General features: G+C 39.5%; 1 protein-coding gene across 1 annotated transcript in view; it reads left to right on the forward strand.

The window, feature by feature from the left end:
- Positions 1–11,382: 11,382 nt before the first annotated feature.
- Positions 11,383–15,533, forward strand: part of LNX2 (ligand of numb-protein X 2) — an 83,796-nt gene continuing 79,645 nt past the window's right edge. Inside the window, exon 1 of the mRNA XM_072404625.1 lies at positions 11,383–11,525. The gene's annotated coding sequence lies outside the window, so the exon portion shown is untranslated. The remainder of the gene's footprint in view (positions 11,526–15,533) is intronic.

The following is a 15,533-nucleotide window of genomic DNA, read 5'->3' on the forward strand; positions in this document are numbered from 1 at the left end:
CCTTAAACTACATACACACGTGCAATATATGTCGTTAGAAAGCGAACAATTAGCGACCGATCAACTATTATTCACAAATATTTTGAACGATCGTATAGTGCACGATTCTGTACATGCTGTGACAATACGATCATTCAAATATAATCCACCAATAATGTACACACACTAGATACGATCGTTTGAACGATGCAGGAAGTGATGTGTACCAGAGAAAGTGTACCGCAGAACAATCCACGTTCACTGAACAACTATACACACAACAGATAGCAAATGATCGTCGCCCAATCCAATCTGCCGGGACGGTTGTTCGCTTCCAGTGACATTTCTCGTTCATCGGCGTCGTTGTTCACTTATCGGACGATCAGTTCTTAGTCGTTCATTTCAACGTACGTAGCCTTAATCTTAGCTCTCTGTAATCCTCTGTATCCACAGCACACATGCACCACCCAACAGGGGCAATATGAGTATTGCTTCTTAAAGCCTGTTTTTTACTGAATAAATTCACACCAAAACTTTTTTATACTGATATTTTTAGATCAGGAGTTATGTATGTGAAAGGCAGCAAGGAGGGTGTTCTCGGATAACCTGATTTCCAAAGAAAATGGAATAGGATTGTCTGTGCACATGTATTGGTTGGATGCTTTCTGTATGGAGTGTAACTTTAATGATGTTAGACACCAATAATGTAATTTGTATCGTAAACCAGTTTAAATGTATTCAGGCTTTAAGTGCCCATTCACATTATTGGATTGCAGTAACACGGAAAAAAAAAAACAAATGCTTTTACCATGCCATATCACATTGCATTATTCTGCATAGCTGTATGGGATTTGCAGTGCAATGCCATGAATTTTATTTGCACCCCAATGCACAGATGCAGTAAATAAAAAAACAAATGCACAATAAGGCACGTGGTATAGATGTCTCTGACATCTTCCTGAGTGCTGGCTCAATAATTTTGGTTGTTAAAGTGCATCGACAACCTATTCAAAATGAACATATGTCAATTCACAAAAAAGTGCATAAGCATGTGTGATAACTCAGTACAACAGCATGCAACCATCCTTACAGAAAGCAATCATACAGCAGCTGCTCCGTTATTAGGTCTCACAACATTTACATTTTAAGTTTGTAATTTTAGGGTGGATTATGTTTATTTTGACTCCCATCTTGTTAAAATCACTTTGAGAGTAATTCAATGCCAAAAAGGTCAAATGACGTGATCATTGTATCTGCACAGTGAGTCAACAGCTGAGGTCTGGTTTACAATTAATAAGTAGCAGGTTTGTTCATGGCTTTTTTATAAACAGGTGATGGGCTATGGGGTTTGAGATTTTCAGATATATAATAAAGAAGAATAAACTTTATGCACAGCTATTTTTAAATCATCAACCATGGGATTATTTCTACTTGAAATCAGTGATTTTTCCATATATAAAAAAGCAAGCATGATGATCTGAAGGTACAATTTGACTTATGGTGCTGCTAAAAATGCATTGATACACATGTCGATACATATATATATATATATATATATTTATATATATACATATATATATATATATATATATATATATATATATATATAAATATACATACATATATATAGGACTTTGGATCCATATATGCATTTATGTTAAGTATGTTTTTTTGTTTTTTTGTTTTTTTTAGGGGGGGGTTAGGCATTGCATTTTAATATTTTCTTGTTGCTTAAATAAGTAACTACAAATCTTTTTTTAGCTGTCTGTAAGTGCTCGTTTACACTGGCAGTGAGATTGCAGTTCATTTACCTCTTCCTCATGCCAGGAAACGCTAAAGCTTAGAAGAAAGCTACATGTAAAGTCTTCCTGAAAGAAGAATGGGGGCATGAAGACTGAAGTGCTTTTTTGAACCAGCACTGCCCTGCAAGTACTCAAGCAGCTGGCAAGGTGTGAATCTGCCCCATACTTGCCATTGTTTACCAATGTAAGGTTCATTTATCCTACATACGCCCAGTGCAAGAGACCATAGTTTTCACTGACCCACTTTGCACTGACCCCCAAAGTAACAGTTCTTTTGTTCTCACTGATCATCACTGTAAGGTGCATTCTTCCTACTAACAACCAATATAGGATGGGACACCTACCTATACCTATCAGTGTAACAGCACATACTTTGCAAAGACTCCAGAGGGCTTTCTTCTTTCTCGTGTCCTTCAAAGTAAGTTTGCTCTCCTCCAATGCCTGCCAATGCAAACTGATTCAAATCTACAATAATATATTTTAAAGTAAATAAGCAGATCAGAAGTTGCAAGTTAAGTTGTTGCAGATGAAGGTCACCAAAAGCAAACTACATATTTTTCCTAAGAAAGTTCCCTTGAAACTATATGACATAATCCGATCATGCAAGTGTTTATATCAGTGTGTGTATCAATGTTTTCAGCATTGTCAGTATTATCTAAAATGAAACATTTTCTAACACCAGCCATAGAGATTTCAGGCACATTCTAACTCTGATGTGCCTTTTAGGTCAATGAATGTGTATTTTATATAAGTACAAAAATCTGAATCAGCATTTGCTCACTGTAACCTCCTATACAGCAGGAGCCCTTGTTTGCAAATGTATAGTACTGTCTGTGTAACATTGAACACCCTAAGAGGAGGCGGAATATCATCATTGTGCTGCTGCTTCAGTAAGATTCAGGTCAGAAGTAGGGATGAACGAGAATGCCTCTGCCATTCTCGCCAAAATGTCCTCGAAGTTCCGATAGGTTCGCAAAATTTTGCGAAACTATCGGAAATCACTATAGGAGCATTATCATGGCTACATTCATAAATACAGTCGTGGGAATCCTCCTCATTCCAACCTGTAGTGCCCGGGGATTTCTCACTGAGAGGAGGATTCTCACGGCTCCATTCATAAATGCAGCCGATATACTCCTCCTCTCAGAGTCCCGAGTCATGCGGCTTGTGTTTCTAGATAAACGTGGCCATGGGAAAAATCCTCTGATTTTTCCCACGCTGCATTCATTCATGAGCAGCCAGCGAGACTCACACTGTGTTCCTGGATAGAGAAACTCTATACAGGAACAGATTGTACAGGACTGCAACAGCTGCTCCATTCCCCTGATTGCTCTTGCTGCCCTGTAGTGTGTGTTCCTGGATAAAGTTTCTCTATCCAGGAACACAGGACTCCTGTGTTCTTGGATAGAGAAACTCTATCCAAGAACACATACAACTCGTAAAGGGCTGCAAGAGCAATCGGGAGCGCAGCTGACAGCTCTGCTCCCCAGATTGGTCTTGCGGGGGGGGGGGGGGGCAGAAGGGGAGGGAGTCCAGAACCAGTATGCAGGGATTAACCAGGGCCATCAGGTGCTAAATTGGGAGTAAAGCTTTACCTAAGAACCTAACTTAATGCAATATGAACTAACCATGCAATATTGCAATATGTCCTATGCAAGCATGCAATGTGGCTGCTCATATCACTGCTGTCGAATGAAATAGGGTGAATTTGTTTTCTTTACACAGGTTACACTACTTTTGAACAAAGGCAGGTAGGAGAACTAAATGAGCAATAAGGAATTTGAAAACTTGTTTGTATTGTATGTTATGCCACAATGTAATTCCGCCTGAATATGTGTCTGAGGCTTTCCTAAAATTCTAGTGAAATAAGGGGTCACATAACCATTCATGCTTTCTTTTCTGCACTGATGAGTGAGCTGGAGCCAGCACATTACTGCAGTAATAACCAGCAACAGTAATGGACATTTAGCAGGCATGGTGCCTATCTAAGCCAATGCACTCAGCTTTGCCTAAATGTAAACAGTCAGCCAGTAAACCGGATCCTGTGTGATAGATTTGTTTGCAGTCCACATCACACTGCATTATTATTACCCTTTATTTATAAAGTGCCAACCAATTACACAGCACGATACAATAAATAGAGATTGAAGATAACAAACTTTCATAATGGACAAGTACAATCAGAAGGAGAACTCTATCCAATTGAGCTTACACTCTAGGAGGCAGGGAAGAGAAGTACACAATAGGAGGGGGGTATGGAATGGCGGCTTAGTAGTAATTAGTTAAAGGACAGATAACGGCTGGTATGAGAGTTTAAATATTGGGGTTTATGGAAAGTAGGAGCAAACCTGGATGAGGAAGGGAGTGGGAGCAGCTTTAGAGAAGTCTACAGAAATGTACGTGGAAAAAAAGCTGTAGAGTGATTTAAAAGCACAGCACAGCAGCTTGAATTTAATTTTATGATTTGCAAAGAGCGACAGCAGGTGAGGAGCGAAGGGAAGAATATTTAAGCCTGGCTGCAGCTTTCGTGATAGATTTCATTAGATAGAGTCTGGTTAGTGGAACAACAAAAAGATGTTAAAGATGGAGGGGAGAAGATGATTTCTCTTTTATCCAGAAATAGTCAGCCATGATAAGATGAGATGGCTGACAGGCAGCATAAAACTTTTTCTCGGACCAAGGTAGAAGTCAGAGGTGGACAGGTGTCCTCTGCATACAGATGGTATTGTAAGCCAAAGGAGGATATGAACTTACTAAGGGGTGTACAAAAAGAATAGAAAAGGCCATTGGGTAACACTGACAGGAAGGAGAGTAGGAGAGGAAGAGTTACTAATAAAATATACTTGGAGTGAGCAGTCAGATAAATAGGAAATGAACCAATAAAGCAGAGGTTTATTAATACAAATATTAGTGTTTAGGCTCTTGAGTATAAGAGGGTGATTAACTGTGTCAAATGCAAGGAAAAGATATAGCAGAAGGAGGAGAGAAAAGTATGTTGCCTTGTGAATTTGCTCCAATGAGGTAATAATCCACTTTTATAAGAACTTTTTTAGTGGAATAGGGGAGGGTAAAAAGCCAGATTGAAGTGGGTCTAGTAGGGAGTTATAATTCGGATACATTAGACTACAAAGCCAAAAGGGGGATTGAGGGATATGCTTCCAAAAGTGAGACTATCTTGCCTCAAAATGAGGAATAGACGGGAGCTTTGATACCAGAATTTGTAGGTATGCAGTGAATATTTGTTACTCCATATTACATAAACCGTAAAATTTTGGAGATACACAGTAGGAAGGGGAAGAACATTAACAGAACTGTACAAAATAGTTTTCTATTGAGCACAAGGTCAGAAGCATAGCAGAACCAGGAGTCAGCTTTAAACACAGTTTACTATTCACATATCATAATTGGGTAAGTACTGCTGCAGTGATTTCAGAGTCGGAAGGGTATTATGGCAAAAAAAACATACCTTAACAACATTTGGATGTATTGAAAAAATAAACAGATTGCATAAGTGCAAAGTATATGCAATCCAAGTCAATTAGAAGTTTATTGTATGCACAAATGAGAAAAGCTGAGTACAATTATTTATCATTTTTTATAAAGCGGTGAAATCTTGTACCAACAAAATTATTTAATTTTCATTCAAAACACATTAGAAGTTCTGATTTCCCGTATGGTGCTATTAATTCAGACAGCAGACAAGCCAAACTACAAGTTATTAATAAAACCAGTGATTATATGTCTGAGTTTACAAAAGCACACTGTAAAGGCTGCATTACATGTCAGAAAGGAAACATTTTTCAAGTTTTAAAAGCAACCAAAATAAAAAAATAAGGAATTAAAGTCCCTTGTTAGGTCAGGGAATGTTACCAAATCTGCTTTAAAGAGCATTATATTTCCTATTGTTGGACTTTCTTCAATCATTTATTATATTCATTATAAAACAGTTTGATTTTTAAGTCAAGAACATATTAAATATTGCAAATTATTTCACCATATATTCTCTTTCAAAGTTCCTCTCAGATCCTTTTATAGGTATACTAGGTTAACATATGTGCCTGAGAACTGAGCTCACGCTTCATATAGCAAGAGATGGCCTGAAAGGAAAAGTTTACTTTTAATAAATCCCTGGACTTACCTAAGCCTGTTGTGTTAAATGCGTAGCCTACTCCCTATTTGTGTGATGGTCACAGTATCGTGCTGGCTGGTAACGCAAAACTTTTCTTTTGAAAATATCCCCTTTCCTTTTGGAACACCCAAGCCTAGGGTAAATGTGGCTGTGGAGTATGTGTACATTAAGAATGACTTAATTAATTAATTAGAAATGTTATGGCTGAACTCCCTGGTATGTTTGTCCTCAAAGTTACTATTCCAAGGTTCCAAGGCTTTCTTCCAGGTAGAATGACAGCAAACATCATCTAACCATCCTGTGGGTTGGCCTACCGTAGTCCTTTGTGCAGCAGAACATAGACACTAATTATTGTACAGCACTGCATAATATGTTGGGGGCTATATAAATCCTGTTTATTATTATTATTATTACTACTATTAATAATAATAATAGACAAAGTAATGGAGGACCAGCACTAGAAGCCAATTAGAACTTTATTACATTGACAGTGCTGCCAATCTGACACTATGGACATGTCTCCAGGAAATATTAGCACATGAATGACTGCAGGCTGAAGGTGATCCAAGAACAATTGATATTGTTTACCTGTAGCAGATGAAAATCCTGAATAGATCAGGCAAAAATGCTTCACAATCACAGGAGAGACTGAACATTATTGCATTCCATTTGGTAGGTATAACAGATCACATGTATATTTCCCACAGTGTAGCTGGCATTACTGGATTTCTACTTTTTACCCCTTAGACAGCCAACTTTTGATCCCCCCCATTCCTTGGCTAAAACCAGCCTTTGACAATGACATAGAGACCACAAGATGTGATGATGACCCTGAGATCTGGGCAGGAAACTAAAGCTGCTCATATTTGGGCATATTATAACCTATTACCTGTGTGAGTCAGCTCAGTCCTGTAGTGGTAATTTGATGTCTTTTTGCACTTCTAGATGTCCAAGCACATTTATCTAGGGAGGGAAGACAGTCAGACACGCTTTTTCCCATTTGACAAAATTTAGAGTTAAAAAAAATGTCTGGCACAGAGGACCAGAATATCAATCCATTTGGGTATGGCCTGGTGCTTATATGTAAAAAAGGGTCACAAACTAATTCCATATGTGGTCTGCCCTTGGCGTGTGTCAAGGGTATTCAAAGAAATCATCTGAGAGTGGGTCATGGCTATACTGGCTGGTAGAGGAGTTGATATGGGAATGTAGCCATGATGATAGTGGGCGGGAGCTTGATACGTGTGGGAGGAAGTGGCCTTGACCTGTGTGGTATGGTGGCAAATCCATTCCTGGTAGCTGGTTGTCTGTAGAACTCTACAATGTCATCCAACACCTGTAAACCTTACAAAATACTTATGTGCAATGAATGCAAATATATTTTAGAAGAGAACTTCATATACCATGTCATATTTTATAAAGAAATGAAGTACAAATTGGAAAACAGAACTTAGTTTTGTTGCTATTTAATACCCTTATTCTTAAGAAGTTGATTTACAGGCAGTAAATTAATGATTAATTGGCTGTGGCTCTCTCCTGTGAATACAAGTCTGTTAGTATTATTAGATTACTATTGAGTGAGCCAAGGCACAGTGGGTAAGGATTTTTCCTCGAACACACAGCGGCCTGTGTACCAAGTCTCCACGCTCCAGAGGACAGTCTATTGACCTGACTGAAGAAATGCATCAAACTAGAGTGTCATTTCACCTCTGTGGACATTGATCTATTTCTTTTTTTTTTTTTTTTTTACAAGTGTGGGGAATTAATGCCAGGAATACAGACTTTATTAAGGAATGCTTTGCCATTTATAAAGAAATCAAAAAATCACATTTTCTAGCTTGTATCCAGTTATATGCACAATTAAACCTAGTTGCTATGATCTTACCACACCCCATGCCTAATAGAAATTCTTGTTGTAATTAGGAAAATAAGTCTTGTGAGATTTTACAGGTACATACCCATTAGTCACATAAAGTACATTTAAAATAGTTAAAAGCTAAATGTTTTATTAATTGGCTATTAAAATACATATGAAAAGATCATTTGATCAATATGATCCATCTTCACTCATAACCTCATCACACGCATGGCTCCAAGACTTTTCTAGAGCTGCCCCTACTTTCTGGAATGGTCTTCCTCGTCCTATTCGGCTTGCTCCTACTTTCACTCAAAACCCATTTTTTCAAACTTGTCTACCCATCTTTATCTGTCTCCTAAACCCTCACTGCTTCCCACCATTCCATATCCCCCTTCTATTGTGTGATACTTCCCCCACCTCCTAGATTGCAAGCTCTTTGGGGCAGGGTCTTCTCCTCCTCCTGTGTCACTATCTGTATCTGTCTCCCATTTGCAACTCCTATTTAATGTACAGAGTTGCGTAATACGTTGGCGCTATATAAATCCTGTTTATTATTATTATTAATAATAATAATAATAATAATAATAATAATATTAATACTCTTGAATAATGGACGATACATAAAGACAAAAAAATATTATAGGACCTTGGATGAACATTCTCAGGAATTCATATACAAACAGTCTTTAAATAATGAGCTCATTTCCCGATGCGTTATGTCCTTTAGGAATTTCCTTCCTTTGGAGAGTGAGAACTGTATGTAAAGGCTGCTGCTAAACTACATAGGGTGAGATTAGTGTAGGGATTGTAGGCATGGCAGGTCTGTTCAAGTAACTGTAATCCTTACTGAATGTAATGTAGGTAGCAAAATGCTGTGTATCTTTGCCTTCCGGAAGCATCACAAGTAAGTGCCAAGGTAAAAAATAATTTTTTTATATTGGTTTAGCAACAGATTTATTTTTATATCACCTTTGTAGATGACTTGACTTTGTGGAGGGGAGGAGGCGTTTTAATACAGTGTGGACCATTCATTTTAATGGAAGATCCGGTTCAAATGTTGACAACAGTGGATTATTTCTGGTCAATGTGCATCAGAACATAAGCCTAAAGTTTCCGTTGCTAGAATATGTGATGGAGTGATTTGCAGGTAGGAGATTCCAGGAGATGGGGCAGGGCATTGCTACCCCAAAACATGTGTGCCAAAAAAGGACCTCCATATTAATATCACCATCTGTTATTTTAATAAAAGGGAGTAAATAAAATAAAAATGGACTTTTCAATGGATAGTTCTTTGATGTGCAGTGCTGGGGTACATTTTCTTATGTGCTTTGACTGTGTGAACAGATCTGTAAACCCAAAAATGTAAAGACAAATATCTATCCATAGCAAATGAGTAAAAGCTAGCTGCTTCATTGTCGAAGCCTTAGTTACTTTTTTGTAAGTATGCTGTGTAAACTTACACATTTTGAAAAAAGTTTATCGCATGCACAGATTGAGAGGCGTCATCTAATGAAAATGTATGTTCAATAGAAGAAAGCTCGTCTTCAATCTAATATCTCCCAAATATTCCAATTCTGGGATCCTTTTTTAATTGGTGATCATACTTGTTTTGATGGAGTGAAATAATAACACTGCAAAATCACTGCTGAAATTCCATATTTGATGTCACTGTTGTTCATCATTGCATATATATACGTTCTTACAAATACAGAATGGTCACCACTCACATTTACATTGATAAGTTAGTACTGCAGGGAAGTTCAGCATGTATGTTGAAGCACTTTTTATGTGGACCTTCCTGCTGTGCATACATCATTCTGGTCCCCAAATCCTGATAATTACTTCACCTGGCTAGGTGTCATTGTGGACCCCTGGATCACAGATTGGGTACAGAGGTTTCTACTGTCCTATATGAGCTTATAGGTGCTGAAACTTTTCCATTTCAATGAGATCACTACACAATACTAATCCTTCACCAGAAAAACAATTGCCAGGCATTCCAGGCATACAATATCTTTTGGCCAGACTAGCAGTATTACCTTCTAAAGCCATTTGAAAAACATGAGACCAAATGCCTCACTGCACTTTTTTTGGATGCTCAATTCAGCTTCCAGGGCAGATTGTAACCCCTGCTGCCTCCATTGATTTGAGAAGGAACTTCTTGAAACGGCTTAGAAACACGTGTACAGGCTTTTGCAAATTTTTCTGCTGGTGTTTTTTTTCAGGTGTTTCTCTTGCCTAAGGCTAGGTACACACCTGCAATTGTTCCCGTCCGATAATCGGCTCAGGGCTGACATCGGACGAGGATCTTGCGTGTGTACATCACTCATCGTCCATTGACTGAACAACCATCCTGGCAAGTCCACGGACAATGGACGACATATGATCATAATGGAAGAGAAGGGGAGAGAGTGCAGCGGGGTGCCACTCCATTGTTCTCCCCTCTCCATAGAGCAGAACTGTGCTGTATGTACAGTGCTTGTTCATGCATCGTGCAATCGTTAGTCGTTGGACAGGATCTTTCACAATTATTGCACCTCTGTATGAAGCCTACAATACAATGGCTACGTTCAGACTGGCAGTGAGTTTGCAATGCGGTTACCACTTACTCCGTGAACCAATGCTTTGGGGGAGATGCCACATGTGGTTTCTATACATAGCAGGGCAATATAAAATGAATGGGTACTAAACTTCTCACTGCCATCTGGGTAGGTGACCGAGCTGGTAAGGTGCCAGTTCAAGTTTGGCCTGTGATTGGGGGGAAAGTCCTGGAATTATTGCCACATGGGATTGCTTGATCCCCCTGCAGATCTGAACCTGTCCAATGTGTACTATGTTTATTTTAAATGACACCTCTTTGGACTAATACAATGCAAGCAATGCACACGCACTGCGGGCACCACATTGCATTTCACGTGTATTGTGCATTTTTGATGCATTTGCAGGCCAATAAAAGATATTTTATGTAAATACAATTTAATAACACGCCTCAACTCAACGCTAAAATGTAAGTGACCCCTCGACATTTGGTCACAGATCACTATACACTGTTTTGGAATTTACAGAGGAACATGGGGATACGGCCATAATAAAGCAGACATGCTTGCATTTTACACTCCCCATCCCCCATTACTACTCCAATGGTCATGCATGGCTGCCCACACCAACAAAGCAAAATCAATTTCATTACAGATGTCATGGCTAAGCCTCAAGTATCTGATGCTGACACTATCACACTGCTTGTGTGTGATTATGGATAGATGGAAGGATCAGTTCTGTGCAGGGTACACAATAGATGCATAGCAGATCTGATTACATTTAATAAATAATGAAGTATGATAGTATTTTATTGATGATTTGACTTAGAGAGAAGCAATAACAGATGACATCACACATCTCCATACTCTGACAAGGTGCTGAGCCCTAACCTGTCACTCGCCCTTTACTAGGCTACTGCAGGAGTAACCCCGAGCAACCCAGACCACGCTGATTGGCTGCCTGCTGCTGTCAGTCAAGTGCACGGCGGTTTACTACACTAGGATGGGGCGGGAGTTTGTGTTTCCGCGGTAACCATAGTCTGGGTTGAGCTGCAGAGGATCCCTGGCAGGAGAGTATTAGCAGCAATAGGAGAGGAAGGAGGGGGGGACAGTCACCTCTTCCCCTCATATGAAGAGACCAGGACTGTCCAGTGCTGCTAACACATGCATTTACCCTGAATACCAAGCTCTGACCCTCTGAGAGGATATCACAGACAGGGGTGAGTTAACTTTTCCATGGGTAGGTGGGAGGAGGGGTGGGGGTGCAGGGGGTCTATTGCTGATTGATGTCAGAGGTGTGGGGGTGTGTATTGTGTTGTCTCTGTGACATTGGGCTGGGCTGCCTCTCATCAGATGGATAATACAGTCACCTAGCTCCCAATCTGTGATTCCATAGAAAAGGACAGATGCTTTAACATGTTAAGTGTTGACTTAGAATGGTCTAAGACTTAATCATATCTTGGGGGATCAGTTCTTTTACATCTATGGCTTTAGATTGGAAGCTGGGTGACTGTTTGATCCATTAAGTGAACTTTCAATGGGTAATTAGCTTGGTGCATTGCAAAGTTAGGAATTCCAATAAATCCACTCTGAATCTCAAAAGAGAAGCTGGCAAAACCTGCAGCATATAGAAAATGTTGCATGCTGTACATACATTGACCATCTGATTGCATGAGATTGGCAAAACTGCCAGCCTGGGACACCAACAATGGCAATAAGAAAGCCGGTCTGGCAGTGGATGTCTTCTCAGTAAATTAGAAAGCTGTCATTTCTAATTGAATTCTATTGTTGTGGTCTCCAGGCGCTGGATCCAGCATCCCCTTTGATGCAGTAGGTACCTGCAACACATAGCTTGTGCAGTGTTTAGAAGCAGCCCTGTGCTGTATTAGCTGTATTATTAACATACAGTAATGATAATGAAGTCTTATGCTGAGTTATGTTGATGAAATGAGTGGGAAAGGATGCAGAACGGAGCCCCCATTCATCGCTTCCCCCTCTTCCTTTTTCTTGATTGTTGGACTGAATTGACCTGCAGTGTATGGCACAGCAATTCTGCAATGGAGGGGTTAAATCTTTGCCCCATGTGTGAAAATCATGGAAAGGATTCACTTTCTCCTCCTGTAAGATGAGATGTGGCAGCTGCTGATCCCTGGGTGCTCACAAGTCACTTGCTGGATTGGTGGTGGTGGAGGTGTAGACCCTGCAGCAGATCAGGGGGAAGGCTGCTGCCAAAACTCAGCTGACTTATGGAAACATTTATGTTGGCCAACTCTTAGGCCAGCAAAACTTTCTGTGCTGCATTGCCTAGTATTTTCCATTGTAAAACTGAAAACTTGTTTCTCATTTTTTGATCTTTATTTAACTGTGTCATGACCATTTTCGTTTTGGTTGTCTTATATAGGTAAACCAGCTTTTCTCAACTGTTTTACTCCAGAAGACCCTTGAAAATTGTTTTCAGGTCTTGGGGAACCCTTGCAATTTATCCAGGCTTCTTTCACTGGTGGTCAGTAGGAAGAATGCCACCTTTATAAACCAATTAAAACATCATTAGTGCCATGCTGCTGGTCTGCCAAATGGTGTTGGCACACGAGCTATCAAATGAGAAGCCAAAACATTGGGAACCCCCGGCAACCTCTGGAGGAATTCTGGTTGAGAATAGATGAGTTAAGTAATGGCGAAGATCAAAGCACTAGGCTTAAAGTGTATCATGGATAGCAGCCAGACAGAATTCACTTTATTTGAATTCAATAAATCTAGTTCCTTTGTGTCGTACCTGGACTTTGCAATTAACAATAAAATATTGCTATAGGAGAACTCAGCAATTCTTAATGGAAACCAGTTCTGAGAGAATTTGTGGTGACTTCCTGTCATTTCATCACACATTCTTAGTGTTGATTTCCTTTAATTCTTTTAATAAACACATCATTAGAATAAATGGTCGACCTAAAATTTTGCTGTGTAGCCTCAATAAATGTAGACATGGTCGCATTGCTTGCATTGAGAAGCTAAGTTCTTGGCTGCGATATAGATTCTTCCCCAATAAGGTTCAGTGAATCCTGCTTGTAGCTGCTGTGATGCTGTCTGCCTGTGCTTTTCTTCATCCCCCTCCCCTCTCCATGGACATAAACTTGCTAAGTTGGCAGAGCCAACCCTGCAAATTTATGGATCGCCCTGCAATGCTTGGAAGATGCCCTGAGGCACTACACGTCTAATGACTATGGACAGCCTGTGGGTACTTTAAAGAATGTCAGGACCAGGCTTGCCTAAGTGGGACACTTTGACACTAAAAGTGTATTCTATTTATTTATATAGTCACAGTTCTTGTCTGTTTCTTTCCCTGCTTTATCATAGCAAGTAGAAGCAAGTAGAGGGAATTTTGAGGGTATATCTCCAATAAAATATCTTTAGGAAGTAGATCTTAGATATAGAAATAATAAAATTAAATTGATCTTCGGATGGGTTCATTAAAAAATAATAGAATACATGAGACAACCAGAAAAGGATGATACAAGGAGCTGCAAATCTAAAATAGTGGCGTCATCTTCCCAGCAAAGCAGTGTAGCAAAGGTATGGAAGTAAAAAATTTGGCTGAACAGTTAAAAAGATTTGCCTGATTAGGACATTTACATGCCACATGCTTCATTAATCAATATATTTAGCTTTTCCATAAGAGGTACTTTAAAGCCGACATCCATCAATATATTTAATCTTGCACAGCTGTACCAGTCTTCTGTACTGAAATTTCTTACTTTGATATCACTGTACACAATGTACATTGGAAGCTGCAATGAATCCGACAGCCAAACTTATTTCACATCACCTAGCCTACTCCTCCTAAGCCAGTCTGTCTCTTCCATGCCCCTTTTAGTCATTGGAGTTCAGTCTTTGCAGTCATGAAAGTGTAACAAAACCCAGCTAGTCTTTGCTGGGATGACACATGAAAGGGAAGCCGGGATTGCGCATGCGCAGCGTCAGCTTGAACACCAGGTGCGATCAGACAGGTAAGGCAGAAGAAGCATTGCATGTCCTTACTGCAATAATGGCCTGTCTGATAATGAAAACTTTACAAATGTACCTTTAGTTCTATTTGAAGGCTGAGGGCGTTTGGTGGTCTGCTTGCATGCAAGTCTGACCTTCTCCCTTTCAGGCATTTGAATATTTTCTTCTATAACATAGCTTACTGCTTGAAGTAGGGCTGAGAGCTTATGAGAAGGGTACTGAGGCAGCCCCTTCCCACTATACATTACTAAGTAAAAAAAAAAATGGTATGGGATGAAAATGGAAAGCATTCATTTAAAAATGTATTCGTGTTGATGTTAGGAATCGGGAAAGGTTAAAAGATTGCCAACTTGAGCTTTTGCACGGTTAAAATACACTCACAAACAGATAATAGAGGAATGTCACATAGTCAAGTGTGCGAATGTGTCACTGCCATTATTTGAAGTTTTTTAGTCCCTGTGAAGTCATTAAAAAAAAGAATCCCTGAACTTTTTAATAAACTTCAAATGGATCTACTAATGGTATACTCACCTTTAATTATTGTGACATCTGTGAGCTCCCTCCCCGATGCCAGCCTCTTGCTAATGCCCGGTTGCAGGTTCGGAATCTTTAGCCATCTTGATTGGCATGCTTGGGATATAACTCCTGCACAGGCATTGGTGTATATTATTCACAGATCCTTGCAGATTCCAGAACTGTGCAGCTGTGGAGTTTAAGAAGTTTGTAGGTTAACAATCCTTTAAAAATGCCTTTCTTACTCAAATTTAAATGTACGCTAAAATTCAGCTTTAAGAAATCGAAAAAACAATTTCCTTGAACATCCAGGCTGGTGAAGAAAGACAGAGCTGTGTAAGGCCCATTTCCCACTTGGGGGAACAGCTGCTTTGCCCCCAGAAAGTGTGAATCGGATCATAGGTTAACATGTTTGCTTGCGGTTGTAGAAATAGCAACCATGCAGCCACAAGCAACTTGTTGCTTCTAGAAACAACAACTGTGGTCTACCACGATATGCAAATACACACACAAAAAGTTCCCAACATTTGGGGCTGTGGTTGATCCTGAGGTGCAAAGCTGTGGTCATTTGCAAGGGCCCTAAATCTCAGTACTGAATGAGCAGAAATAAAAATCCTAAAACAGATAAAGGGATCTTACATGTGTATTTCATTTTGTATTTAGCATCGTGCCTGGAATTCAACTTTAATCACCATTCAAATGGCAAATACTTTGAT

Source organism: Pyxicephalus adspersus, chromosome 1 (assembly GCF_032062135.1).
Source record: "Pyxicephalus adspersus chromosome 1, UCB_Pads_2.0, whole genome shotgun sequence".
Taxonomy (NCBI): Eukaryota; Metazoa; Chordata; class Amphibia; order Anura; family Pyxicephalidae; genus Pyxicephalus; species Pyxicephalus adspersus.